Below are 27,648 nucleotides of genomic sequence, written 5' to 3'. Positions count from 1 at the left end.
CTCCATACTGTTTTCCAGAGTGGCTGCACCAGCTTGCATTCCCACCAATAATGCAAAACAGACCCTCTTTCTCCGCATCATCACCAACATCTGTTGTTGCCTGAGTTGTTCATGTTAGCCATTCTGACAGGTGTGAGGTGGTATCTCATTGTGGTTTTGATCTGTATTTCCCTGATGACGAGTGATGTTGAGTGCTGTTTTGTTTGGTGTTCTACTTTTTTAATGAAATATAAAGTTAATTGTGAGTGTTTTCCTTGGTCATCTCTGCTTAGCATTTCCCAATATCAAAGTTCAGGTACAAAAAAGTGGGTTTTTTTGTCCACGCAGTAATGCCAATTTTCCTTTACCTATATTAGAATTTTTCAACAGAACTAGTTTCTACTAAACACTATCATTTCTTTTGAGGCAAGAATGCTTTTTTGGAGAAGGCATAGGAGTGGGTTAGGACACTAGTAACGCTTATTCATTTATTTGATACAGATTTTTGAGCACTTTCTATGTGCAAGTTTCTACGCTAGATACTGGAAATATTGCAGTGAAAGAGACACAGTCCTCATCCTCATCAAATTTGCAATAAGAGGAGCAGGGGGACATTAAATACATGATAATTTAATCATAATTGTGGTAAGTTTTACAAAGAAGAAAAATAGCTAGGTAACTGGGAGACCCTGTAGAGTTAACCCCTCCTTCTTCAACCATGGTTGTCCTATTCTTTCTACCTATGTTTTATTTCTGTCAGAGATTTTATTTAAACTACTTGTAATTAACCAAATCCAGAAGGTCTCTTGTGAATGACTCAGCATGACTCTGCAAACTTTTCAAAGAGATCAGAGTACAAGATTTTGAAACACAACCAACATGTTTTGACCCAGCGTAACCTATGAGATGTGACCGGGAGAAGTTAAATATAAACAGGTATCTTTAGGAGTAACCCTACAACAGACAGGTTCAAAATGATGAGTGGCAAGCAGTCCCCATCATAACCTCCCCCAGCCACTCATTAAATACAAACAAACACTCACCAAAAAAGGCACACATTGACAACTCTCAGAAAAACTGTGATTAATCATCATCCTAAAAGCAGAATCCAGACGGAATTGGCAGTGATTATAGAAGAGTTGGACCTGGACTGTGAAACATATATGGAGGCTCAAACACATGGTATGGGAAGTGAATAAAATCTATTTGACAGAGAGGCTCTGCACCTCTTACAGCACCGCTGCCCAGATGGAGATATGCACAGTCCCAACCCAGCAGAGAACAGGCAGATGGCAGTAAGATCCCTGGGTCCCACTCTAAGAGGCCAACATTGACTTCCAGGCATGCTCAGTGCTGGCAGCAGGCAGAACTAACACTATGCATGCGCAAGGAGGAATCAGATCTTGAAGCAGTACTGAGAATAGTATGTTTCATTTTATATTTAACATTATTATCAAAAACAGTGGGGTAGAGAAGACACTAACACAGTCAAGTTGCACCAAAACTCTAAATGAAAGGCTTCTAGGGGACGCCTGGGTAGCTCACTTGGTTAAGCATCCCACTCTTGGTTTCTGCTGAGGTCATGATCTCATGGTTTGTGAGTTCAAGCCCCACATGGGGCTCTGTGCTGGCAGTGTGGTGCCTGTTTAAGATTCTCTTTCTCCATCCCTCTCTCTGCTCCCCCTGCTCTCTCTCTCTCTCTCTCTCTCGCTCAAAATAAATAAACTTTTTAAAAAAGGCTTCTAAAAATGAGGTTTTGTACAAAACAGCATGCACCTCGTCTGAAAATCTGAGAAAGATATTGGACCTCTACAGTGAGGACAAGTAACCTGTCCTTTCTACTGAAAAGCATCCTGCATGGTAAAAGTATGAGATAAAAGACCAATGGAAAAGAAAAGTGTGGAACTGCTATAACAGAATAGCATCTGAAACTCATGACTATAGGAGTTTATGAGAGTTTAACTTATAAACTTATATAAGAGTTTAACTCTTATTATAAGAGTTATAAGGATCTATCTAATACTGAAACATTAGACATATCTCTACCCTTACGAGATGATTTATGGAAGGGCCAGCTAACACAATTAGCCGTGTAATGAAATAAGGTGTAGAAGATTTGAAAGGAAGAAACAAAATTCTCATTTTATGCAATAGAAACAACACAAATAACAAAACAAAAGTGATTCCTGAATATATTAGTAATTACCATTTTAAAAATATAATAGACAAAATATCTTCTAAATACAAAGATTTGAATATGTTAAATAAACGGAAACACAGTATTAAAGGTCCATATTTAACAAAAAAATACTTTAGATCTGAACCCACGGACTCACAATATCTTTATACTCCTATCAAAAATGGGTTTTCCTGCATGGGAAGTTTCAATATTCTAAGGATGTCAATTCTCTTCCAATTAGACTATAAAGATACTCCAAATAAAACTCGGGAATTTTTAGTTGTAGGTGTAAGGGCGGAGAACGGGGAACTTAACAACATGATCTCAAACTCACCTGGAAGAATGAGCACAGGTATATAGACAAAATTAGAAAACCAAGAGTAATGAACAAGCTCTTCTCAGTTAATCAAATATATTACAAAATTACATTAATTAGATTCTTTCCAGTAAAAAGGATGGAAAGCACACAGATGATTTTTTTGGTGGATAATGAGTACAGGCATACTAAACATTGAAAGAGCACAAAACCCAAGTTGCATCTCCTCTGATCCCAAGACTGCCTAGAATGGGAAGAGCAGAGGATGTGCAGGAACAGAGCACAGCCCGGGCTCATGTAATCTACCTTCTCAAACAGCACACAACATTGTCTCTTCCCAAACGGATGAGTCCCAGGATCAATCTGGCCCCATCCTAGGTGACTTTTCCCTTTGGGCAGAGTTTCATGCTCAACTATGCCAGTGGTCTTTGGCCTCCTACATGCCCATCCCATGGTTACCTTTGACGGGGCTGGATAAGCCGAAGTTCAAGAAGCGATGGCTACCTTGGCAAAGTTCGTTTCACCTGATGTATATATCAAGTTTATGAAGAAAGAAGCACTGTTGTCATATAATAAATAGTACACGATGTAGTAAGTCGTATTCTCTCCCAGAATACCTTATGCCGCAATAAATTCTAGACAATGGCGGATTCAAATGTCACAGGTGAAACTATCAACTTATTAAAAGTATAATTGTAAACATTCTTAAAATATCTCCAAAATCAGAAATACTAACAAAAAGAACTGGGAAATTTGAGTAAATAAAAATTCTTAGGTGGGAGGGAGGGATGAACAAGCACAGCACTCTGCATGAAACTACATTGATGAATATATGGCATTATATGTTTGTCAAAATGCACAGAATATACAACGGCACAAGTGAACCTTAATGTAAACTGTGGGCTTTGGGTGATAATGATGCTAGGATGTACCACTGTTGTATGGAACGTCAATAGTGGGGGTGGTTTGTGTGTGAGAGGGGTGAGGCAAGTATATGGGCACTTTCTGTACTTTCTGCTCTATTTTGCTATGAATCTAAAACTACTCTAAAGAATCAAGTCTATTAATTTAAAACAAAACAGCCAAAAATTTTCTCTATGGAGAAATACAAACATAAACAACATTTTTTTCAATAAACAATTAAGGGGAAAATACTTGCCATATGCATAATAAGAAAATGGTTAATCGTCTTAATATACAAATTGTGCTCAATGAAAGAAAATCTGAAAATACACTATATTAATTTCCTAGAGCTTCTGTAAGGAATTATTATAAATTAGTGGCTTAAAACAACAGACATTCATTGCCTCACAGTGCTGGAGACCAGAAGTCCAAAATCAAGGTGTCGCAGTATACACGAAAGGCTGTAGGGAAAAATCCTTCATTTCCACCCTCAGCTTCCTTCTGGTGGCCGAGGAGTCTCTTGGTTTGTGGCTACAACACTCCAAACTTTGCCTCCATCTCCAGATGGTCCTCTCCAGGTCTGTGTCATCTCATATCCCTTGTAAGGATATTTGTCATTAGATTTAGGTCCCACCCAGATAACCCAGGATGCTTTCATCTTGAGATCCTTAGTTATAGCTGCAAAACCCTTGCAGTGTAAATGCCTGACATTATAAGCTTTTGATTGCCAAGGCAATCATTTTTTAGAAATCCATTTTATGGATTTATTAAATCTGTTTATTAACAGATTGCCAGCTGTATGACACAGCTACAAGCAAAAAAAAAAAAAAACAAACATACAAAAAAAAAAAAGCCAGTTAAGGAACGAAGCTCCCTAGACAGATGAAGTTACCCTTTCAAAAAACCCAGGGCAATCCAGTTAATTGGTAGCTTGGGTGACCCTGCCACCACTCTCCCACACCCTAACTCCTGCTCTTAGTGTTCAAATTAGCCAATGGTGAGTGGCCTCTTAAAACCTCAGACACCCTTGGATCCTAATAAAGGCAGAGCCCCAGGTTCTCCCTCTCTTTCTTTGTCTCTCTCCCCCTCATTTCTGTGCCTTCATGTCATGTACCCTTCAAGACTTATGAGTCTTGAAGACTTATGAGTAGTAAATCTTGTTCCTCAATGTTTCCTGATGGCTTTTTGCTGGAATGCATCCTGTGATCATAAGAAGAATTACAAGGGCTGGTCTACTCACGAATTGACCCTGGTGGGGAAGTGTCCATGGTGCTTGCTACTTGTACCACTGCCTAGGCAGGAGCCTCAAAGCATTCTAGTCAAGAGCATCACTGTCCGTGGGCTGGAATGGGCAAAACAACTCTTTCTAGAAATAATTTCACGTTCATAGTTCCAGGGGTTAAAACGTGGACATGTATTTTGGGAGCCACCATTCATTCTTCTACATACACTAATAAAAAAAATAGGCAAAACATATGAAAAGGAAATTCCCAAATTAAGAAATGTAAACCCTTTTAAAAGTCATCAAGCTCAGTAAAAATAAAATAAATGTAAATATAAATGACACTGAAATATGTTGTGCTCTCAGATGTATGATGAAATAAAAGAACAAACTCTATGTGGCTAAATTCCAAAGTTTATCTTGGAATACCTGGAAAATTGATCCTCTAAGAAGTTATTTCCTCCCCACAACCCTCAAGTAGTGAGTGCCAGAATAATAATACACATAGTTTGAATTTCCAATTTTGATTTAGTAACAACTAAGTAATATGATTGTACACCCTATGTCTCACTTTCAGGATTTTTACCTAAAAAACCAACAAAAGGAAAATTTCTCTACATAATGCTTTTCCCATTAAATTTCTATCTCAGAAGTTAGATGGAAACTTGGATACATCTTTAAATATATGAAATAAGCTTACCCTTAACTGTTCTCTTATAAAACAAAGAGTCGTTTTGAAACCACATAACAATTCCCTAATTTAACGGTTTTGCCAGATCATAAATTTTGCCTGAATATGCCTCATGTTGGGAGTTAAGAATATACGCTGGTACAACCACCTCAGATAATAATATACACTAACCCTGGGCATACACATATTCTATTACCTTAATCTCCACTAAGCATATATTAAACAAAATTGTGTTTGTATCAGCATTATGTATGATAGCCAGACAGTGGAAGCAATACCCATCAAACAGTAGTATGACCAAATAAATGGGGGCCCATTCATACAATAGAATATTCTACGGCAATGAAAATAAACAAACTGCTAGTTCACAGAACAACATGGATGAATCTCACAAAATAAAGTTGGGTGGAAAAAAATCTAGAAACAAAGGGTATGTACTATATGCTTCCATTTATATAAAGTTCACAATCAATTAAAACTAACATGAGAGAAGTCAAGATAGCAGCTTCTGTCATGGTGGCTAATGCCCTGGAAAAGGTACATGGACACTTGACAGTTTGCTGGAAATGCTATTTCTTTGTTGGGGCAGTAGTTACATGGAAGTGTTTACTTTGTGAAAATGTATTGAGCTATATGCTTATGATTTATGTATTTTTCTGTACGTAATATATTTGTTACAATTCTGAACCACTATTTCTTCTTAGCCTCTTTTCCTTGCACAGCCAACAATCTGACGAATGTCCTAAGGGAAAAATCAGCAGAGAATATGCTTCCTTTTTCTCTGAGATCTTGACCCATCAAATCTCAGTGTGAGGATGAATCTGATACAGCAGTTAAAGGCAGTGGCAGAAATCATGTAGGTTTGTTTGCTTGCTAGTTTAGGATTCAATGAGATAACACCCATCAAATACTTAGCACAGAGCCAGGGATACAAATAGTGCTAAATTAAGTTGACTCTATAATTTATCATCCAACACAGGACACTTCTGAGAGTCAGAGACTGCTATTAATAAATACAGTGGACTACAAACATGCATTAAGATTTCTCAGAGACAGGGGCGCCTAGGTGGCTCAGTCGGTTAAGCATCCGACTTCGGCTCGGGTCACGATCTCGCGGTATGTGAGTTCGAGCCCCGCATCGGGCTCTGTGCTGACTGCTCAGAGCCTGGAGCCCGTTTCAGATTCTGTGTCTCCCTCTCTCTCTGACCCTCCCCCGTTCATGCTCTGTCTCTCTCTGTCTCAAAAATAAATAAATGTTAAAAAAAAATTAAAAAAAAAAGATTTCTCAGAGACAAACTGAAAAGTACAGTCAATGTAAAGCTAAATAAATTATGACATGTACAATTAGTGTACTTGAGCTGGCCTTGCCATTAGCAAATACATTAATAGGCTATGGTTTTTAAATTGTAAAAGTGAAGAAGTAATGCATTTGAGTGAAGCAATTATAGGTCAGCTACAAAACATTTATCTCTGTAAACAATGTACAACTGCTCTTGTACTCAAAAAAGGAAGGCTCTGAAGAAGGAACACCATCAAACTTCACCCCACTTTGGGAGGAAACTCTGATGCTGACATTTTTCCTAGCTCTGTAGACTGTGCCGGAGAACTGAATTCAGATGACCAGAAATCAAAGCACCCTCATCTCGTCGGGAGAACATAATCTTTATCACTTACTGTATTTCTTCATATTCAGTATCTTCACGTTTAATTTTATTTTTTTTATTTATAAGTTGGAAGCCCAGTAATCCCAGTAGCATGGTTTATACAAGCATATTGTTATAAATTCTATTGCATATTACAGAGAAATGCCTGGAATCTCATTAGCTGTGATTTAGCACATTTAACACAAATTTTCATGTTTACGCCTAACTGCAATGGCATCTTTTATTGCTGGCACCAAGATCCCCTGGGTGGGCCTCAAAAGTCGATGACACTGGGTGGCCACGTATGGCAAAACAGCAAAAGACTGGGAAATACGACAGAGGCAAGTTTGGGTCCCACATGTGGTGTTCACTTCCTGCATAAATATTGGCTATACTTGGGCTTCCTTTCCCTGATGTGTATAAACATGGTTTTTCCCTAGCATTCGAAGATGACATCATAACCCAACAACAGAAAAAAATCTTTTTTTTCCCCCGAATTAAGAAAGAGGTTTCTGATGTTCCATACCACTCTTTCCTCAGTTTACTGTCCATGTATAAAGTAGCTCTTTCTATAAGAAATTATTTTATGAAATCAGATGTAGAGATAATTGGACCAGGTCACTGTTGTTCAGTGTTCTTTCTCGGGCCCTTCTGATATCTGGTTGCCAAAGACATTCTATTATAGAGTCAACCCAAATACATAATTTCATTTTTTCAAATTTCACCAAGCTCTATATTCCCACATTCAACTTCTGAAACAAGTTTTGTGTGAAAAATACCTTGTTTACTTCTCAGACTGGAAGCTCCTTGAGGGGAAAATGTGTAACAACTCTTCTTTCCTAGTTGTGAGAATATGACTTATTCCCGTCGGCACACATTTATTGAATGAAGGAATGAATGGACAAGGAATCGGCAGCCCAGACCAATGGCCAGCCCGGGTCACAGGTGAGTTCTGTCTGCACACAGCAATCACGGCAGTGAGTCTCATCCTGGGTCCTCTTTGACAGATCAACTTTCCAAAGTTGGACAAAAGGCCAGCTAGGAGGAGATGGTGGCCTAAAATTGTGTAACTGGTTCCTCCTCCTCCACACCGGTTTCTGGAGTAAACCAATAAAGCATAGCACATTCTCGCAGAGTCCAGGCATGAAGAGTGGGCATGTAGAGGTTGTGGTATTAGGGTACAGTCTAGGGGCCAGCAGGTAGGGAGAAGGGCCATCTCTTCTGGGAGCCCACTAGAAATAGCATATGTCCGTGAGCCTGTTTTCACATAAGAGAACCCCTTTATGCTAGAGGACTGGACTTAACTTACACTGTAGTCAAATGTGCAACAAAAAGGCATGATACTTAATTTCCCTAAAACTGAGAAATATCATGTGACCTATCATCCCATCCTTCATGGCACCCTACTGCTGGGTAGTAAGGGAGGAAACTACACTTCCGAAGATTCACTTAGTTTGAAACAATAGTTTAAACAGCTCCTTGAGGGACACCTGGGTGGCTCTCAGCCGGTTAAGCATCCGACTTCAGCTCAGATCATCATCTCCCCGGTTCATGGCTTGGAGCCCTGCATGGGGCTCTGTGTTGATGGCTCGGAGCCTGGAGCCTGTTTAGGATTCTATATATATCTCTCTCTCTGCCCCTCCCCGTTCACACTTTGTCTCTGTCTCTCAAAAATAAATAAATTCTAAAAAAAATTTTTTTTAAATAAAAATAAATAAATAAATAAATAGTCTCTTGAGTTCAATGCTCAGTTTTCTGGGTCCTCTTCTCTAAGTTGGCTTCTGGCTTCATGAAGTCGAGGCATGGCCATCAGATGGAGTCCTTAAATCCACATGGTACCCTTGTGTCCCCTGGACCTTGTAGCTGAATGACTGGTCCCAGCGGCCCCCGCCCAACACCTGCTGCTCTGAACCGGCCTCACCCTTGGGCACCTGTCTGTCACGAGAACCTGTGATGGGAGCACTCAGAGCCTGATCCCTCCAGGTCCATCATAGCTCAGTCATGAACTCTGGCTAATTGGACTTCACCACCCCGTCAGTCATGCCAACACTTCTGTAATTCTCTCCCATGTCCTCTATGTCTTCTGCCAGCCTTGACCCTTCAGTCTCATCACAGAGAGCCGCCCGGTCCCACCTTTATAAACGGGTCTGGACCAAACGCCTTTTTATCGATCAACCAAGGTTTTCATGTTTCTAAATAAGAAGATCCTTCGCCTGCCCCGCTGAAGTCAGCATGACTTGTGTTACTTTCTCTGTCCTACAGTTCATGTTTTGACATAAAGATGAAAACATGTTACATCCACCAGCTGCATTCCTCCCAGCTTTTCTGGGTAAGCTGTTCTAACATCAGTGCTCCAGGAACAAGCTTTTTAAATTCCATTCTAACCTTTGAGTTTCTAATAATAATTGCAGGGTATTTTTTTCAACCCAAGATTAGTTATCTGGTGTGTGATAAGGACTTCCACTCTTCTTGATGCTTTCATGAATTCACGAGATTAACCCTTGTACGGCTCCTTCTTCATCCTTCAAAGTACTTCAAAATAAGATGAGAAGGCATAGATGTAGGGCAGTGCACCTCGTGCTGCCTACTCATGATCATACTAAATAAAATACTCATACACAAGTGTCGTGAGGTCCAGTGGAAACGTTACCCGCCTTTGCAGTTCAAAGTGTTGGCTGAAAAAAATATACAGATAAAGGGAAACAAAGCATTTCTTCCACCAGTGCAGAAAAAAAATCTGTATGATGTATTATCCATTTTAAGGTAGAAACTAACTGGAATTTAAAACCTCCCTCTCTCTCTCAAAATAATAAATAAACTTTAAAAGGGGGGGGTGCACCTGGGTGGCTCAGTCAGTTAAGTTAAGCGTCTGACTCTTAGTTTCAGGTCAGGTCATGATCTCACAGTTTGTGAGACTGAACCCAGTGTCGGGCTCTGTGCTAGCAATGCAGAGCCTGTTTGGGATTCTCTCTCTTTCTCTGCTCTCTGTCCCTCCCCCACTCCATCTCTCAAAATAAATAAGCTTTAAAAAAATAAAATAAAATCTCCCTTTCTAATAATCGAAGATCTATGATGCCAGATGTGACCACAACATGCCTTCTTGGATGAATACCAGACACAAGGGCCCTGAAGCCATACTCACTGTAAATCTAAGATAAATCATCTGCATCTCCACTCAGATACCAGCCACCACACTCAAAGCAAGGAGCCAGGCCTCTCTAGGTGGTATTTTGGTCACCAAAATGCCAGTGTCCTGTGTTATTTTTGAGACTTCCAGGTCCATCTTCCTGTGGAGATTTTGGAGGAAATGAGGTAAGAGATCAAAATATCATCTTGGGTTTTTTTTTAATGTTTTCATTTATTTTTGAGAGAATGAGAGAGAGAGAGATTGAGAGAATGAACAGGGGAGGGGCAGAGAGAAAGGGAGACACAGAATCCAAAGCAGGCTCCAGGCTCTGAGCCATCAGCACAGAACCCTAGGCGGGGCTCCAACTCGTAAACCACGAGATCATGATCTGAACTGAAATCAGACACTTACCCAGGGGCTCCTACAATATCATCTTTTTATTTTTAATTTTTTTACTTATTTTTGAGACAGAGAGAGACAGAGCATGAGCAGGGGAGGGGCAGAGACAGAGGAAGACACAGAATCTGAAGCAGTCTCCAGGCTCTGAGCTGTCAGCGCAGAGCCTGATGTGGGGCTTGAACTCACGGAGTGTGAGATCATGACCTGAGCCAAAGTTGGATGCTTAACCAACTGAGCCACCCAGGCGCCCCCTACAATATCATCTTTAATGATAGCTCAGCTAAGGATAAGACAGCGATCTGACTCAGAGCCTAAACAACTTCCTCCTCCTTACTTCTTGTAATAAATAACCGTGGCCACAGGCAAATCAGCCATCAGAGAACAAGAGCTTTGCTCTGACAAGAGCCCCACTTGAAGGAGAAAAGAGCAGGGAGAATTTCTGGACTGTGTAGTTCCAAAGTAGCTGACAGACATCCATACCTGTGCAAGGGTCCTGGGGTTGCAATAACAAAGTACTACCAATTGGGTGTCTTAAAACATTCTCTCACAATTCTGGAGGCTAGAAGTCTGAAATCAAGGTGTGGGCAGGGCCATGCTCCCTCCTAAGCCTCTTAAGGAGGACCGTTCCTTCTCTTTTCCACCTGCGGGCAGCCCAGCTGTTCCTTGGTTTATAGCAGCATAACTACAAACTCTGTCTCCCCCTTCACCTTCACATTTTCCCTGTCTCTCTGTGTCATTCACTTATAAGGCTGACAGTCGTATTGGATTAGGGCCCACACTAACAACCTCATCTTAACTCGATTACGTCTGCACAGACCATATTTCCAAATAAGGTGGTACTCACAGGTACTGGGGGATTTGGACTTTATTTTTTGGAAGATATATTTCAACCCGTAACAATGCCCATAAGCTGCAGCACATTTATTCCACCTCATGGAGAAGTCTGGATAAAGGAATCTCAAAATTTTGCCTTCCAATAAGTCAGAGAAAGTGTGTTTTCCATGGGGGGGGGGGGTCCAGTGAGGGCCAAATGAAGAGCAAAAGCTTTCAAAAAAGACACTTTCTTATTTTATGGACAAGAGTCAAAGGAAGTGAGATTAGAAAAGAAACACAGTTTGGGGCACCTGGGTGTCTCTGTGGGCTAAGCATCCGACTCTTAATTTTGGCTCAGGTCATGATCTCACGGTTCATAAATCCAAGTCTCCTGTCGGGCTCTTCACTGGCAGTGCAGAGCCTGCTTGGGATTCTCTCTCTCCCTCTCCCTCTGCCCTCTCTCTCTCTCTGTCAAAAGTAAATAAATAGACATTAAAAAGAAAAGAAAAGAAATAGTTTCGTAAACAAAGAGGGACTAGCAGGGACTGCTTTAGCAGCACCTATATGCTAATCTAACACTTCATGTGTTAATCTAACTAGGGATATAAGTTATTTAATACGCTAAACTAAATTTGCATGTTTCCATCATTTATAAAATTAGGTTGATCTGAAGGAAATAGCTGACTTATGGTTAAATATTAAGCACGTGAAAAGCAGAAAATACTATCAAAGTCAGGAAAAATCAAAACATGCAAATTCAAACAAGTGGCTGTTGTTTTCGTCTAACAAATTGGCAAAAAAAAAAAAAAAAGAAAGAAAAGAAAAGAAACCTCCCAGTGTTCATGATTAGCAAGGATATAGATAAAAAGGCCTTCCTTTACACCACTGGTGAGAATGGAAATTACAACCCTATGGACCGTAATTTGGTAATAAATATCATGTACTTCATAAAAAGACTTTCCATAGGACTCAGATATTCTTTTTTCTAGACAATTATCTTAAGGAGAGTCTAGGGCATGTGTACCAACTTTCAGTTATAAGCATTTTCATCACATTACTGTTTCTCAACAGTCACGAACTAAATAAATGCTTACAAGAAAATAATCATACAGCCATGTGACAAACTCCTATCGGTGTCATTTTTAAAAATGATTCTGTAGAACAAGGATCAGAAGGCTATAGCCCATGGCTAAATCTGGCCCACTGTTGTTTGTTTTGTAAGGAAAATATTATCAGAGCACAATCGCGCACACTCACTGATGCATTCTGGATCGCTGATTTCTCCGGGGTAAGTAGTTGGGACAGGATTGCCCACAAATCATAAAATATTTACCCTCTGGCCCTTTGTAGGAAAAGTTCACTCGCTGATCCCTGCCCTAGAAAATGGCCGATGATAGGGAAGAAATTGTCAGTTATGTTTATAAAAAGGAATATTACAAAATAATGTGCTTGCTAAGAGTCTATGGTTTTAAATGTACTTATTTAAAGATTTATGTGTATATGTGTATGTAAGTCAGTACACCAAAAAATTAATAGTCATTATCTCAGGGAAATAACATTTTGAGTGTATTTTTTCTTTCTTTCTTTCTTTTTTTTTTTTTAATTTTCTATCTTTGGGGCACCTGGGTGGCTCAGTTGGTTAAGCATCCGACTTCGGTTCAGATCATGATCTCACGGTTGGTGGGTTGGAACCCCACATCCGGCTCTGTGTTGACAGCTCAGACCTTGGAACCTGCTTTGGATTCTGTCTCTCTCTCTCTCTCTCTCCCTCTCAAAAATAAACATTAAAAAATTTTTGTAATAAATTTTCTATCTTTTCCAAAATGTCTGCAGTGAAAAGGTGTATATGTATATAAAAATATGCTTAAAATAAATACTGCTAATTCAAAACTGAATTAACTTTGAGTCAGTTGCTTAACTTCCCTGAGCTTCAGTATTGTCCACTGTTACTAATAGTATGTTCTATAGTCTTGTGAGCAGTAGCTAAGAGATAATATATGTAAACTGCATGTGAGTGCCTGGAACTTTCTATCCACCAACAGAGTATCAGTGGAAACTAATGTCAAAGCCGGGTCATGCACTGGAAACATCTGTAAACTCAACTCCAGAAAAAGTATAAAGAAATAGCCACGTCTAGTAGAGTAACATTAAAGTTCACAGTAGTTTTTACTTTTAGCAACTGGTCTGACTAAAGGCACACTGGGGTGGGGTTGGGGGGCACTTTCTGCAGGAAAAGAGCTGTGCCTAATTTTGGTGAAAACTTTTAGGTATTGTATTTTGACATGTGTCCTATAATGCTTACAACACAGATATCCAATAGCCAGTTTGGCTCAATGATTATAAGAATCCTAAACTCATAATTCACCTGCTTTTCAAGATTAACTACAACCACGTCAAGACATCTTTGAAACCAAGGGACAGAATCACCTTCGTGAGAAAGCAGCTCCATTTTTGACTTGTGTGCAAGTCAGGCCCCATGTAAACACCATAAAAAAGCGAGGTCTGAGATGTTATTTCAAACTTCTTCAGTTGCCTTCTCTCCCATATTTAGCGTGATAAACTTTGTTTTGTCTGTTTTGAGGCTTCATTTATCTCCTGGAAAATATAATATTTCACTAAACCAGTATGTGTCCAGAGTTTCTTTTCACTTCTTTTTAAATGTCCTCCCAGTATCAACTTGCCCAGAAGCCTCTCCAGATAAGGAAGCAGAAGATATCTGAAAATAATACAAAACCAGACCAAATTCTTATAGACCAGAAAAGCTAGAAATGCGTAAATTATATAAATTGTGTGTCCTTGTCACACACAGTTAAAAGGACTGCAGTGCCAGCTGTCTTTACATCAAAGAGGATATTTTGATCTCTGCAGGAAGCGAGCTGTATAATTATTTAACATTTCCTCAACTCTTTCAACCACCATTCGTTGTAGGTAACATCCCGTGTTCCTTCCAGAAAAAAAAACACAAATCAATCAAGTCAATTTTGTTTTTCTGATTTATTTATTAAAACTTACGTTAATGCTCTGTTGTGGGAGGGGGGGATGGGCCAAATGGGTCAGGGGCACTAAGGAATCTACTCCTGAAATCATCGTTGCACTAAATGCTAACTCATTTGGATGTAAATTTAAAAAACTAACAAATAAAACAAGCTAGAAAAAAAAGAATAATTACTTTTATTGACATCCAAGTTCTGTTGTGGCCAGTTACAGTGTAATGTTGATCTTCTCAGAAATAATTTTGCAATAAAATAAAAAAATAGAGCTTAAAAAGACTTACGTTAATGCTCAAATATACAATATTCGAAACCATTTTCAATCCATCATTCAATCAATAGCAATTAACACGAAAATGAAAAGCATCCCAACCGAGTAGGAATACAAACAGGACAGTGGTGTCTATTATTTAGACCGAAGCTGATTCTGCAGGAAGTCAAAACATCGAGTTGATTTAATTAAAGAAAAGAGAAACTCAGTCAGTCCAGCTGTCTGGCATCATAAAAACCAAACACAGGGATGATTGATTGAGTCTTTGACGTGATTCACCAGATGTTTTAGCCTCTTGGAGACAGACTAAAAGGAAAGGATTCGGATGAGTTTCAAATTCCTTCATTTCTCCCTGGGCACTCAGTGTGAATCTTCCTTCTTTCCACTCTGGTTACCTAATCCCTGTGCCCTATGGTAACATTATCTCATATTTGCTTTCGGACCAAATTTGGGATATCTTGATCAAGTAACAAATTGAGAGCTAAGTGGTAACGTATAAACAATTTCATTTCCGCTCCCCCTAAACATATGACTTCATGCAGCCTTTTTTCTTTTCTTTTTTTTTTTTTTTTTTTTGGCTGGAAAGACTCTAGCACATGCAGGATCCCAGAAGCAGAGTGGTTAGAAATACTGAAGATGCCCATACACATAAAATCTGACAAGAACAGCCAAAATGATAGATCCAGGGGAAATATTCTTGCAAGGTATTATTAGCTTGATTGCTCTGCGTGAACATTCCGTGTTCAGATTGCTTATAATCAGCTTTCCCCATATTAAGGCACTAATGAGTTGATGGTGAGGTAAGCTTTTTCTCAAAGGACAGAAATTAGAGACCGACAAATACCAAAACAAAGAGAGGAAAAAAGAAGCGGGTTCCTTCGCAGCATCACGGGGATCTGCAGGTTTGCTGAATTCTGAGTTAGCACAATGCTACTCACTTTTTAAAGCGAACTGATTGGTAAAAATCATCCTAGGGGTAGGCAAAAGAGAATCTATCCTATGTGTTATGACTTAAAAGAAACAAAATAGGTGATTTTGTTATATCTTCATCTTTGGCCTGAATGCCCCAGCCTTGAGAATAAGGTCACAATACCTTTCATTTTTTACATCTGGGTACAGCTTCACGTGTATTATCTTAGTTGGTTGGCTCAACAGTTTTAGAGATGTATCATTATACCCATCTTTACTCAAAAGGCTAAAGGGTTTTCCTGAGGACGTAGTGTGCAGTGATATAGGACCCAGATATTCTAACCCCTAGCCTTAGTACCACAGTTGCCTCTGAGAATGAGTTGAAAAGAAATATTGAGACCGCTGGGTCCAAAACGACATCAGGTAAACTACACTCCAGAGAACTTTATTCATTGGCTTAGTCTGTCGATACCTTGAGCTTCAGTAAAGGAAGGAAACAGGACAAGCCTACTTGGGGGCCCAAAAATGGTCATGTAATTTCATGTATTTGAAGACAGTCTTCACAAAGCTGAGTGTACCATTCACTAACTCAAATATTCTGGAAAACAAAGTTTTAAAGACCTCTCTCCCAAAGAGCAATATAACTGAAGGAAAAGTCAAAGGTGTCTCTTCTCGTTCTGAATTTCTAAAAGTCGTATTATCTAGCTATGTTTCCATGTTCCAGTATAACTTCTATTCTTAGAGGCCATGCCATCTGAAGATATCTTTTGGTGCCCGAAATCGTATTACAAAGAGTGGCAACAATGTAGGAGGCATCAGTATGCGGGCTGCAGGCTCCAGGTTGCCTGAGAATGTTCCAGATCCAACCATCGACTTCATCGGCTTCCTCTGTCAACACCTTTCTTAACCTCTGTATCCTCAGCTGACACCAAACGTCTCAGCTTCTTCAGCCACAACCAACCAATCTCAATAGTCACCACCATCACTGAAGCTTGGAGGAAAAAAAAAAAAAAAGTTCTCCTTCTAATGAACATCTTTATTTACTCAGCATCATTCTTTTTTTAGCAGCGGTTGCTCTTTCACTTGCTGGGCTGTTAGTGATCTGCTTCAGTTCACTTCCCTGGCATAAGGCTGAGCACACAGAAGGCTGAGCGCATAGCTAGGGCTGGGCAAGCAGAAGACGATGTCTCCCAAGTCAAGCGATTGGTTATCACAATAGTTTGGATCCAAAGTGGGCCAATGAGTGTCAGTCCAAGGGCTCTGGCTGGCATTATCAGAGAGGACAATTTCCCTTTGCTCTGGTATTAATACCTATAAGGATAACACAGCACCACATGGAAAACCTGCCTGAAGAAAAATCAACACAGAAGGAAGCAGAGCAGACGGTGGACCAAGAGACATCGTCTGATCTCCCAGCCCAGCTACCCCTGGGAGACACTGATACCAGCTTTGGCTCTTCACTCTTCAGTTACGTGAGGCCATAAACTCCTTTTTCCCTTCTTTTCTTTTCTTTTCTGTTTTCTGTTTGTTTGTTTGTGAAAGTTACTATGCCTTGGGTTTCAGATACTTATAACCAAGAGTTCTGTTCAACACACTCCTCAACCCAAACTTTAAATATTCCATGCACTAGATTTTTCTGAACTCTTTAAATTAGAGTGGGGTCAACTTTGTTTTTAAAATAGAGCGTTTTGGAACCACAGGACTCAGATCTCTCACTATAAAGTACTGGCCAATGTTCCAGATGTTATGTTCTTTTTTTTTTTTTTTTTTTTTATTTATTTATTTTTGATAGAGAGAGACAGAGAACACGCGGGGGAGCGGCAGAGAGAGAAGGAGACACGGAATCCGAAGCGGGCTCCAGGCTCCGAGCTGTCAGAACGAAGCCCAGTGCGGGGCTCAAACTCACAAACCCCGAGATCATAACCCGAGCCAAAGTCAGACGCTCAATCGACGGAGCCACCCAGGCATCCCCAGATGTTATGTTCTGAATCCACCATCACTTCTGATCCAAGGCCATGCTTGCCACAGGCTGCTTCCAGCCAGTGATTGAGTGCAGCAGGAGTAGTGAGCAAGCCATGAGATGTGGGGCAGCTCTGAAGAGTGTCATTGGCTTGAAGACTCCTCATCAGTCTTTTCAAAATGTTCTTATAACTGCACACCATCCAAGATTCCTTCACCCAACCTTTTTTTTTGTTTTTATTTTGCTCTCTCTAATACAAGCGCGTGTATCACGGTCTAAGAGCTGTCTCAGGATATGCCAGTTTCCTTCCCGTTTTCCTTCATAGGTGTTTTGCCAAGAATTCTGAAGGGTCTGAGATTTGCTCACCTTGCTTGCAAGCTAGCAAATTGGCCTGCCACCATTTCATGGATGCTGGCAGAAGGCAAGAGACTCTTGGATGAAAAATGAAGGAGAGTGCCTTGCTCACAGCAGCATTTGCTCTAGTTATTCAAACCCCGAATCCCACAGGATGACGTTAAGAAGGCCAAGGTGGCATCCCTCATATGGAGGATTGTGTTGGGGTTTTGTTTTTGAGAAGTTTGTTTTTTAAATATAAGAGGTTGCCCAATCTTAGCAAATTTGAATTTCTTATAATGACTCTTAAGTCTTCCTGAACTGTACCTTGAAGGGAGACATTATTTTTAATACACTGGACAGTAAACATTCTGTTCTGTGCTCTGTACTATCTCTGATTCCAAGGCTGTTTACTCTACAAATACCCTTGAAAAGATAGTCTACAACAAGGGCAGTCACGAGCTGTACAGAAAAGCAAGCGATCCATGAGTCTCTCATTTCATCCAAAAAGTTTCTTCTACATCTAATCTTACCTTGGCCTCAACTTCTAAGAAACTCAGGCTAGCAGAAATGGTGTTACTACTATTTAGATTGCATAAACTTTAAGAGTAAAAATAATGCTTTGCCTCTGTTTTCGGCCTCCACAGCACTTAACAGGGCGCTTGGAAGATATATGCTGATAAACTGAACCATGGAATTAAGATTAATATTCTAACTAATGAACAGAAGACTTGCACTTTAAAAAATGGCAAGGCATTCCTAAAGCAGGATATAAATTCTCTCTTCCTTTGTCCATATGGGTTGAACTATTGCTGTATACGGATATGTTTAGCCATTTCTTTGTTTCTGCCTGATCCAACTTCCCAAGGTGATGACTGTCACGTATAAGCTTGGCTCATTCAGTCCCAAGCCAAGAAAAATCTTTACAAATACCCTAACTACTGGAAAATAGTTTAAGCTAAGAGCTCTTATCTCAGGACCACTCACTATATAATCAAGGCTGTGTGTCTCAAAATGTACCCATAAGATTTTAATATATAGAGGTGACTGAGTGACACGCCAATGGCATTAAGAGAATTTTACTGTTGACATTTCCCAAGAAGGAACATGCTACATCATGCAAGGGAACATAAGGAAGCACCAGTTTTGGTCCGGAAGCAGAAGCAAAGAGAGGAAAATTCAGATCAGAGACTTTAGTGGCTTTCACGGGAAAGACAAAGCAGGACAGACTAAACAGTTTAGGATTGGCTGGTTTGAATAATTCCAGGGAACCTTGGGGCATAGAAGCTATCCAGTTGCCAGGTACATGGCCCTGAGTTCATGTAGAGAAGGAGAATATTGGTTTGGTGTGAGACAGTTTGATAAAGGAGGTAGAGGGTGTGGGCTCCAGATTGGTTAGTTTACATATGAAAAATGTGTGTTCCAGAAGAGCTTTTTTTTATCTCTAAAACATAAGTATGTCTCAGTCCGGTTTTCCTACAACCAATTGTTGGAGACACTACCTTTTTTCCGTTGGATATTCTTTCTTGATTTGTCAAAGATGAGTTGACCGTATAGTTGTGGGTCCATTTCTGGGTTTTCTATTCTATTCCATTGATCTTTGTGTTTGTTTTCATGCCAGGACTATACTGTCTCAGTGACTACAGCTTTGCTATGTAGCTTGAAATCCAGAATGGTGATGCTTCCAAATTTGTTTTTCTTTTTTAGGATTGTTTGGCTATTTGGGGTCTTTTGTGGTTCCATAAAATTTTTAGGATTGTTTGCTCTAGCTCTGCCAAGAATGCTGATGGCACTTAAATAGTGATTGCATTAAATGTGTAGATTGCTTTGGGTAGTATAGACATTTTAACAATGTCCGTTCTTCCAGTCCATCAGCATGGAATGTTTTTCCATTCGTTTGTGTCCTCTTCAATATTTTTCATAAGTCTTCTATTTCAGAGTACAGATCTTTTACCTCTTTAGTGAGGTTCATTCCTAGGTATCCTATTGTTTTTGGTGCAGTTGCAAATGAGATTGATTCCTTGATTTCTTTTTTCTGCTGCTTCCATGGTGACATACAAAGGAATAAAACTGCACCATTTTCTTACACCATACACAAAAGTAAATTCAAAATGGATGAAAGACTTAAATGTAAGACAGAAAACAATCAAAACCCTAGAAAGAACACAAGCAGAGACCTCTTTGACCTTGGCCAGAGCAACTTCTCCTAGACACATCACTGAAGGCAAGGGAAACAAAAGGAAACGTGAACTATCGGCACTTCATCAATATGACAAGTTTCTGCACATTGAAGGAAACAATCAACAAAACTAAAAGGCAGCCTATGGAATGGGAAAAGATATTTGCAAATGACATATCTGATAAGGGTTAGTCTCCAAAATCTATAAAGAACTTATCAAACTCAACAGCCTAAAAAACAAATAACCCAGTTAAGAAATGGGCAGAAGACATGAATAGACACTTTTCGAAAGAATGCATCCATATGGCTAACCAACACATGAAAAGATGTTCAACATCACTCATCATCAGGGAAATACAAATCAAAACCATGATGAGATACCATCTCATGCCTGTCAGAATGGCTAAAATTCACAACACAAGAAACAACACATGTTGGTGAGGATGCAGAGAAGGGGGGACACTTTTGCACCATTGGTGGGAATGAAAACTGCTGCAGCTACTCTGGAAACCAGTATGGAGTTTCTTCAATAAAAATAGAACTGCCCTATGATCCAGCAATTTCACTATTAGGTATTTACCCAGAGGATGCAAAAATGCAGATTCAAAGGGGTACATGCACGCTGATGTTTCTAGCAGCATTATCAACAATAGCCAAACTATGGAGAGAGCTCAAATGTCCATTTGCTGATGAATGGATAAAGAAGATGTGGTATCTATATACCCCTGAATATTACTCAGCCACCAAAAAAAAAAAAAAAAAAAAAAAAAAAAAATGAAATCCTACCATTCTCAATGACATGGATGGAGCTGGAATGTATTATGAATTGGAATAAGTCAAACAGAAAAAGACAAATATCATACGATTTCACTCATATGTGGAATTTAAAAAACAAAACAGATGAACCTATGAGAATGGAGAAAGGAAAGAGAAGAAAGGGAAACAAACCACCAGAGACTCATAATGATACAGAACACACTGAGGGTTGATGGAGGGAGGTGGGTGGGAGATGGGCTAGATTGGTGATGGGTATTAAGGAGAAAACTTGTGATGGGCACTGGATGCTGTATATGAGTAATGAATCACTTAATTCTAATCCTGAAACCAGTATTGCACTGTATATTAACTAATTAAAATATAAATAAAATAAAATAAAATAAAATAAAATAATAAAAATAAAAATAAAACAATAAAACCTAGGTAACCTTAGGAGGGACTGACTCTTCACTCAGTGAGACCACAAATGCCAGACCGTCAAGGGTACAAAGAACAAAAAAATATAGTTAATACAACTGGCGCTGTGACAAATGGATGCCAAATTGACCAACTCAGAGTGTAAGAAAAGAGAACATGGTGTCTCCCTATCTGTCTGAAGCACAGACAGCTCCTGGTTCTCACCGTTAGCTAACAAGCCCACCCTGAAGCAGTCTAGTCATTGAGTGATGAAAAGGGGGCTGTTTGTTTGTTAAGTTAGTCCAACTTGTCTTTATCCAGAGGTAGAATTGGTTTCTGGTCTCCTTCCAGTCACCTTGACTTTACCCTCACCTTCCTGGTTGTCTGCTCAGCAGGCATCAGTGCCCATGGAGAAGGCCTATGTGAATTCAGTTGGACTTTTGGGCAGAAGCAGGGGGAAAAAACCATGTATTCCATCACAGCTGGTTTTTCTAGTCTTCCTCCATATCTGCCTTACCTTGATTTTGTTCCCTACTCATCAGCAGGCAAAACCAACATGTTGTATCATCTTAATTTAAAACAGACACAGTCAGCTTGATTATTCTATTTATGACCAAAATAAAGGTTGTCATTTGAAATGATAAAGAATAGTTCGGGGGCGGGGGGGGGGGGCACCCGGGTGGCCCAGTTGGGTAAGCATCCAACTTGGGCTCAAGTCATGATCTCACAGACCATTAGTTCGAGCCCCGCATCAGGCCCTGTGCCAACAGCTCAAAGCCTGGAGCCTGCTTCGGATCCTGTGTCTCCTCCTCTCTCTGCCCCACCCCTGCTCTCACTGTGTCTCCCTCTGTCTCAGAAATAAAATTAAAATATTAAAATTTTTTTTAAATGAAAAAAAAGAATAGCTAGGCATGGCTTTTTACAAATAAGTATATTTAGTCGATATATAATGAACCCATGCATTTATTGTAATGGATAAGCCATCTATTATGAATTAGTAGTGAATTTCCACCGAGTTAAAAATAAAACTCAACTTCACAGGGGCTTTTTATGGAGTTTTTGATGCCATTGGATGGGAGACTCCATACAGAACATTTATTTCTCTGTAATCTGCTTGAAAACTGCAAAAAATGAAACCTATCAATGCCTTCAAAACTTCTAAGACTCCAGCCACGGACTAATACAAAGTAATAATAACTCATTAAAAATTCAAGCTTTCAAAATGAAATCTAAATTGGCATTGCAAAAGCACAGGAGAATTAAAATCAATGCTTGAATTATGTGGGCTCCTGTTAGCTTTATGCCACTTTGGGTGTCGATCTTTAAACACGCCCCCAAAATGTAGCAACATGGTAAGGTAGTACGTAGTAAAATTGGACAAGGAATGGATTTCTACAAAGGAAAGAAACTATGTGACAAACTGTTTTGTTCCTAAATTCTCTGTGAGCTCCACTGCCCTACGGATAAAGCTTCTCCATAATTACTTTTTCTAGCCCAAAGTACTACTGTTTGCCAATGCCTAATGAGCTCCCACTTTCGCTTATGGGAGTCAATGATCTGCACAGAGAAATCTTTTATCAATTAGGTATAAAAGATCATCTTCCCATCTTGACTTGTATCCGCCCTAGATGGAACCCACTTTTGCCAAGCCCCGCGGTTCATCAAGACATACTATTTATATGTTTCACAACCACACTCAATTCTAACTCAATTTCCTAAGACAAAATACTGCTGTAAGTGGAATTCAGGAAAACAAGGTAGTTGCAGCTTGCAGTAGATTCTACAGGGGAAAATAAATCCTGTGATCTGTTGCCGTGTTAACGTTAAAGAACATCAAGTCTAGGGGAAAATATACACTGCGTCTAGCTGGAATCCATAGCTGCCTCACATGATAAAATAGGAGTCGAAGTAAATATCCTTTATTTCATTTGTGTGGATGGAATTTTGGCTTAACTACATAGAGCCTTTTAACTTCTGGCCAATTATCAACAGAAGCACCTAGATGTAAGTATAGTAAAATTAGCATCATACACTTTCACATAAATGCAAATATTGCCCAACCTGCCAGAATATGACAGTTATGCAGTATTTCAAAATTGCATTGTATGTCCCCCTGTTTGCTGAGCTTGATTTTCGAAGTGACAAAGTGCTTTCAAACTAGCAATTCTTTTTTCCCCTCACTAATTGGCGTCTACAATAACAGACTCTCCTTCATTTATGGAGATGATGCCACCGATTTGCCATCTTCTGGGCCAGAGTCGGTAGATGGTGAATTAGCCTGTCACTCTCAGGAGTACATTTGCACTTGTCCCTGCCTAATTTCTGCTCGTCCTCTAACATGTGAACATCAGCACACATCTTTAGACAGTTGGCTGGGAACGGGGTGTAGGCGGTGGCCACGGCTCTCTTCTCAGGATCACCCTCAATCTTGACCTTGAAAAAGCCGGCTGGAGAAAACATCCACAAGTTATCATGCTGCGGAACTAGAGTGGTCAGCCGTTTGCTGGGACACTGCCGTCTCACACGGGCAGTTCAGAACACAACATTTCCATATACCTCCTGCTTTCCATCATGTTCATTAAAAAAAAAAAAAAAAAAAAAAGGTTATGTACACTGAGGACCAAAGTTGCCCTGACTTGTAAGAGGTTTGAAGTCTTCTTGGACTTGGGAGAACTTCAATTACCCATTTAGACACCTTATATTATATTCGAGAATATTGGAGCAGCTATGAAAAGATAGCAGGGAAGAGAAAACACCATGTGATCCTGAAATAATCAATTCATATGTGACTGCCAAAGGTGTGTTATGAAGATATATATAAATATATCTGTGTCCCCAGATATTGAACTTTAGAAAATAAATGCGAAAATAACTACCTTTGAATCCTTCCTGAAATAGAGTCATGCAAAGGGCTTCTAAAACTATCATGACTGCAGTGCAATACATCTATTACATCTAAAATCGGTACCCTTAGATATTGAGTATAAAAATATCCTTTTATACTCAGGATTTTGTGTGTATTAGTTTCCAGAAATGCTTTTAATTGTAGAAAGTACATTACAAGAGGGAGAAACACTCTGGCTATTTTTGCGAAGAAACACTTAGCGGCTACATTTACTTCTATGTATGTATACCTTCAAATCATAAACATCACTATGTAAATGTTGTTTTATGATTGTAGTGTAACCATGGAGTTTGTTCTTTTGTGTAATGGGAGCCACTAGTAGTAGAAAAGTAAAAGCTAATAGACTAAACATAAAAAGAGGAATTGATCGTTAAGAACAACGTAAGTACTGTAAAATATAAGATTTCACAGCAATGAAATGCTGACTCCTTGGACAGGGATAAAGGATGCTTCTCCAGGGAAACATCAAATACGAAAACATTTTTGAAAATGTCCTGGAAAAAGCTATTTTCAATGAAAATTCTAAAATCTGCCTTAGGGCAGATATAGATTTTGCAGAGCCTTTAAAAAAAAGAATGCAAAATACAAAAGTAAATATGAAAGTGAATATTCATTTACAATGCGAGAATAAATACAAGAAATCACAAAGTCTTCACAGCTGACAGCACAAAATCTGGAAAAATGGCATTTCTATTAAACATCTTTTAATAATTAAACATATTTATAAGTCTTTTCCCTATATTTTTGACTGCATATTATTTGATGACTCCTTCATATGAAAACTACGTTGTCATATTTCCCATAGAGAGGAGGGAAAAAAATGCACTTTGCTCTAGCATGGTTGGCTGAAATCTATTTCTTATTATTGGCAGTTTATAAAACTTCTTTTCAGATTTGTGGCTTATTTTCTGTAATATCATGTAAATATCAGACTTGTCACATTTGGGAAACCTCTCTCAAACTTGTCCTTTATATGCTACTTGCCACACTAATAACTATATACCCTCCCTTGTCAAATCGTTGCAGACAGGAGGGAGGGAGCCATAAAATATAACAATATTTCCCCATTCCACTTTGCCTCACACCAAAACCATTCTGTTTATCTCAATAAACACCAAAAAATTGCCAAGAGAAAAATTGCATTTGTTTCACGTTAATATTCTTTCAAGGATTCTGACACACCGTGCCGGTGATCAAGCTAATAACAAATAAATACATTTCTAAAAAAAATTGATAATGGTACCTTTTTCTTTCTACTCTTCATATTTCATTCTCTTGAATGACCTACTGAATACATTGTCTTATGTCTATTTTTAAATCAATAAAATGATCTACCTGTGTAATAAAGGCATCAAGAAGTTACCGATGTTTGGAAGCTGAAAAATCTTAACATTGTAAAGTAAAAAATGATCATGCATTTTAATGGGAATGCGTGGCAAATCTTTGAATAAAATGGCACGCGGGCTGACAAATTTAAACTAGGAGCAGCTGAAAAGTAAGGAGGAGGTTAACAAATTTCTAACATTAAAATTAACCCAGTTAACATCTCATAACATTGTAAGAATATGTCCCATTTGATTTTCTGGTGAGGCAATCATAACCGATCTGAAAGCAAATATAATGTATTAAATATGATTATAATGATAAAAGTTATTACAGTACTTACATCGTTTCATAAATGACCGGACCACCTCCTATTATCTTGTAATGTTTGCAAAAGATGTCATTATTTTGTTGCACTTAGTAGTTTAAAATCTGAAGATTTCTTTTTGCCGGCTAATTCAGGTCAAATCACACAGCCATGCATTCTCATCCAAAATTGAGAGATCTTTAACCTCCTGTGGGTAAGAGTCATGGCAGATAAATATTTATAGAAGTCCACAGCAAAGCTTCTGTTTGTTAGAAAAATCTCCAAGAATGACATGACCTCAGAATTTTCTGGAATCATGTTCCTGTTGTGATCTATAGGGTTCAGAGGCCCTTGCCTTGTGTAAATATAAAGCCCTAGGGAAGACCATTAAAAATTGTGTCCATTTTTTATGTTTGACATTCACTTCGTTTTGGAACCACTATTTTTTTTAATTTTTTTATCATTTTTCTTAATCTTATAAGCTAAAAGGTTAAGTAGGAGGATAGTATGTTACGGGATATAAATATCAAAATGATCAAGACTGACAATTTTCATGACATCTAAAAAGTTGAATTTCTATCTTAGAACCCCTCGGTTCCTCTCAGCCTCCCCTTCCTTATTTCCATACATCCATACACACTCTTACCTCTCTCCATTTCGCTTTGAAGAAAAACCACCTTCTCCTTGTTTAAAGCTCACTCAAGACTTATCAATGGACCCCCGCTCTCCTGACCTTAATGGACATAGCTCCATAATTTAGCCTTTCTCTGCTTCATTTTCAACTCCTCCTTCTCTACTAGCTTCTTTTCATTCATTACTCAAAGTGTTCCAATGCCTCCCATTTTCAAGCACTTGCCCTTTATCCTGTGTCTATTTCCTTTCCTCTCTCATCCCTTCAAGGACCAAGCATCAGGAAGATGTCATCTTTGGTTGTCTTCCCTTGCAACTTGTCCTTCATTCTCAGCACACTCCTATGAGGCTTCACCCATGCCACTAGGAGTTCTTGCAAGCATCACAAAGTCTTCCACATCACAAGACCCAGGGACAACTCTGAGGCTTTATCTTATTTAAGTTCTCCATAGCATGTCCTGGCCACTTCATTCTTCTTGAAGTTCCTCCCTTGATGCCTTGATTCTCCCTCCATGATTTGCTCACCATTCCTTCATGGGCTCCTTTGCTCTTCTTCTCATAGTGGGATGCCCACATTTCTGTCTGAAGCCCTCTCCTTCTCTCATTTGCCATCCTCTCCTGGCCACCTCATTCATCTCTATGATGTCAGCTCTTGACTATATACTGATGGCTTTCAGAGGTCTCCATCCTAGACTTCTCCTGGATAGATAGCTATGCTTCCTCTTTCACAACAGAAGCCATACTTGTAGCTATTGTGTCAAGCCTTCTTTTCTAACAGTGACAAGGACCTGTTGTTCATTGCTGAATCCCCAGCACCCAGCCGAGGGTGGACATCACCATGAGATGTGTAACATCCGCTCATTTTCTTAAGCTCAACACTTGAGAGCAAATATCTGATTCTTCCCTCCCTTAGCTTCCACAAGGGAGGACTCAACGAGTTCAGCTGATCCCAATTTCTTAAATATCTCTTGAATCTGAATCTGCCCTTTCCTTTATTGTCATAGAATCTTAACCTCATCCAGGTAACTTGACTGGATATTTCCATCCATCCTCTGTTCCCTTCCATCTCCCCATAAATATCCTACGGCTCTTTATAAAATGCAAATCAGGCCACATTATTTTCCTGCTGAAAGTTTTTCAGTGATTTCCCAACAGGTTAAGAGGCTTAGTCTTTAGAATATGTCTGTATATTTGTGAATATGCATGTGTATGTATGTGTTTGTGTATGTGCGTGTGTGTGTATGTATATATGAATGGGTGTGTGAGCACGTCAGCCTTCCTGACTTGGCCCCTGCCTCCTTGCCCATCCTCATTCTTACTCCTCTCCCCACCATTCCAGTTTTGCTCCAGCAAGACCAGATGACTTAAAGTTCCCCAACTAAGGTCAATACACTGG

The 27,648-nt window shown here is 39.3% G+C and overlaps 1 long non-coding RNA gene across 1 annotated transcript; it reads right to left on the bottom strand.

The window, feature by feature from the left end:
- Positions 1-22,990: 22,990 nt before the first annotated feature.
- On the bottom strand, positions 22,991-26,707 carry LOC109264971 (uncharacterized). The gene is made up of 3 exons (XR_002078966.2): positions 26,269-26,707; positions 25,659-25,830; positions 22,991-23,646 (listed from the first exon to the last, which is right to left on the bottom strand). It is a non-coding gene; the product is annotated as an uncharacterized LOC109264971 (long non-coding RNA).
- Between the last annotated feature and the right edge of the window lie 941 nt (positions 26,708-27,648).

This window comes from Panthera pardus, unplaced genomic scaffold (genome assembly GCF_024362965.1).
Source record: "Panthera pardus isolate Hobbes unplaced genomic scaffold, ASM2436296v1 HiC_scaffold_10, whole genome shotgun sequence".
In the NCBI taxonomy this organism is placed as follows: domain Eukaryota; kingdom Metazoa; phylum Chordata; class Mammalia; order Carnivora; family Felidae; genus Panthera; species Panthera pardus.
Note: the sequence above shows the minus strand (reverse complement) of the source record. Positions and strands in the feature narration are given on the sequence as shown.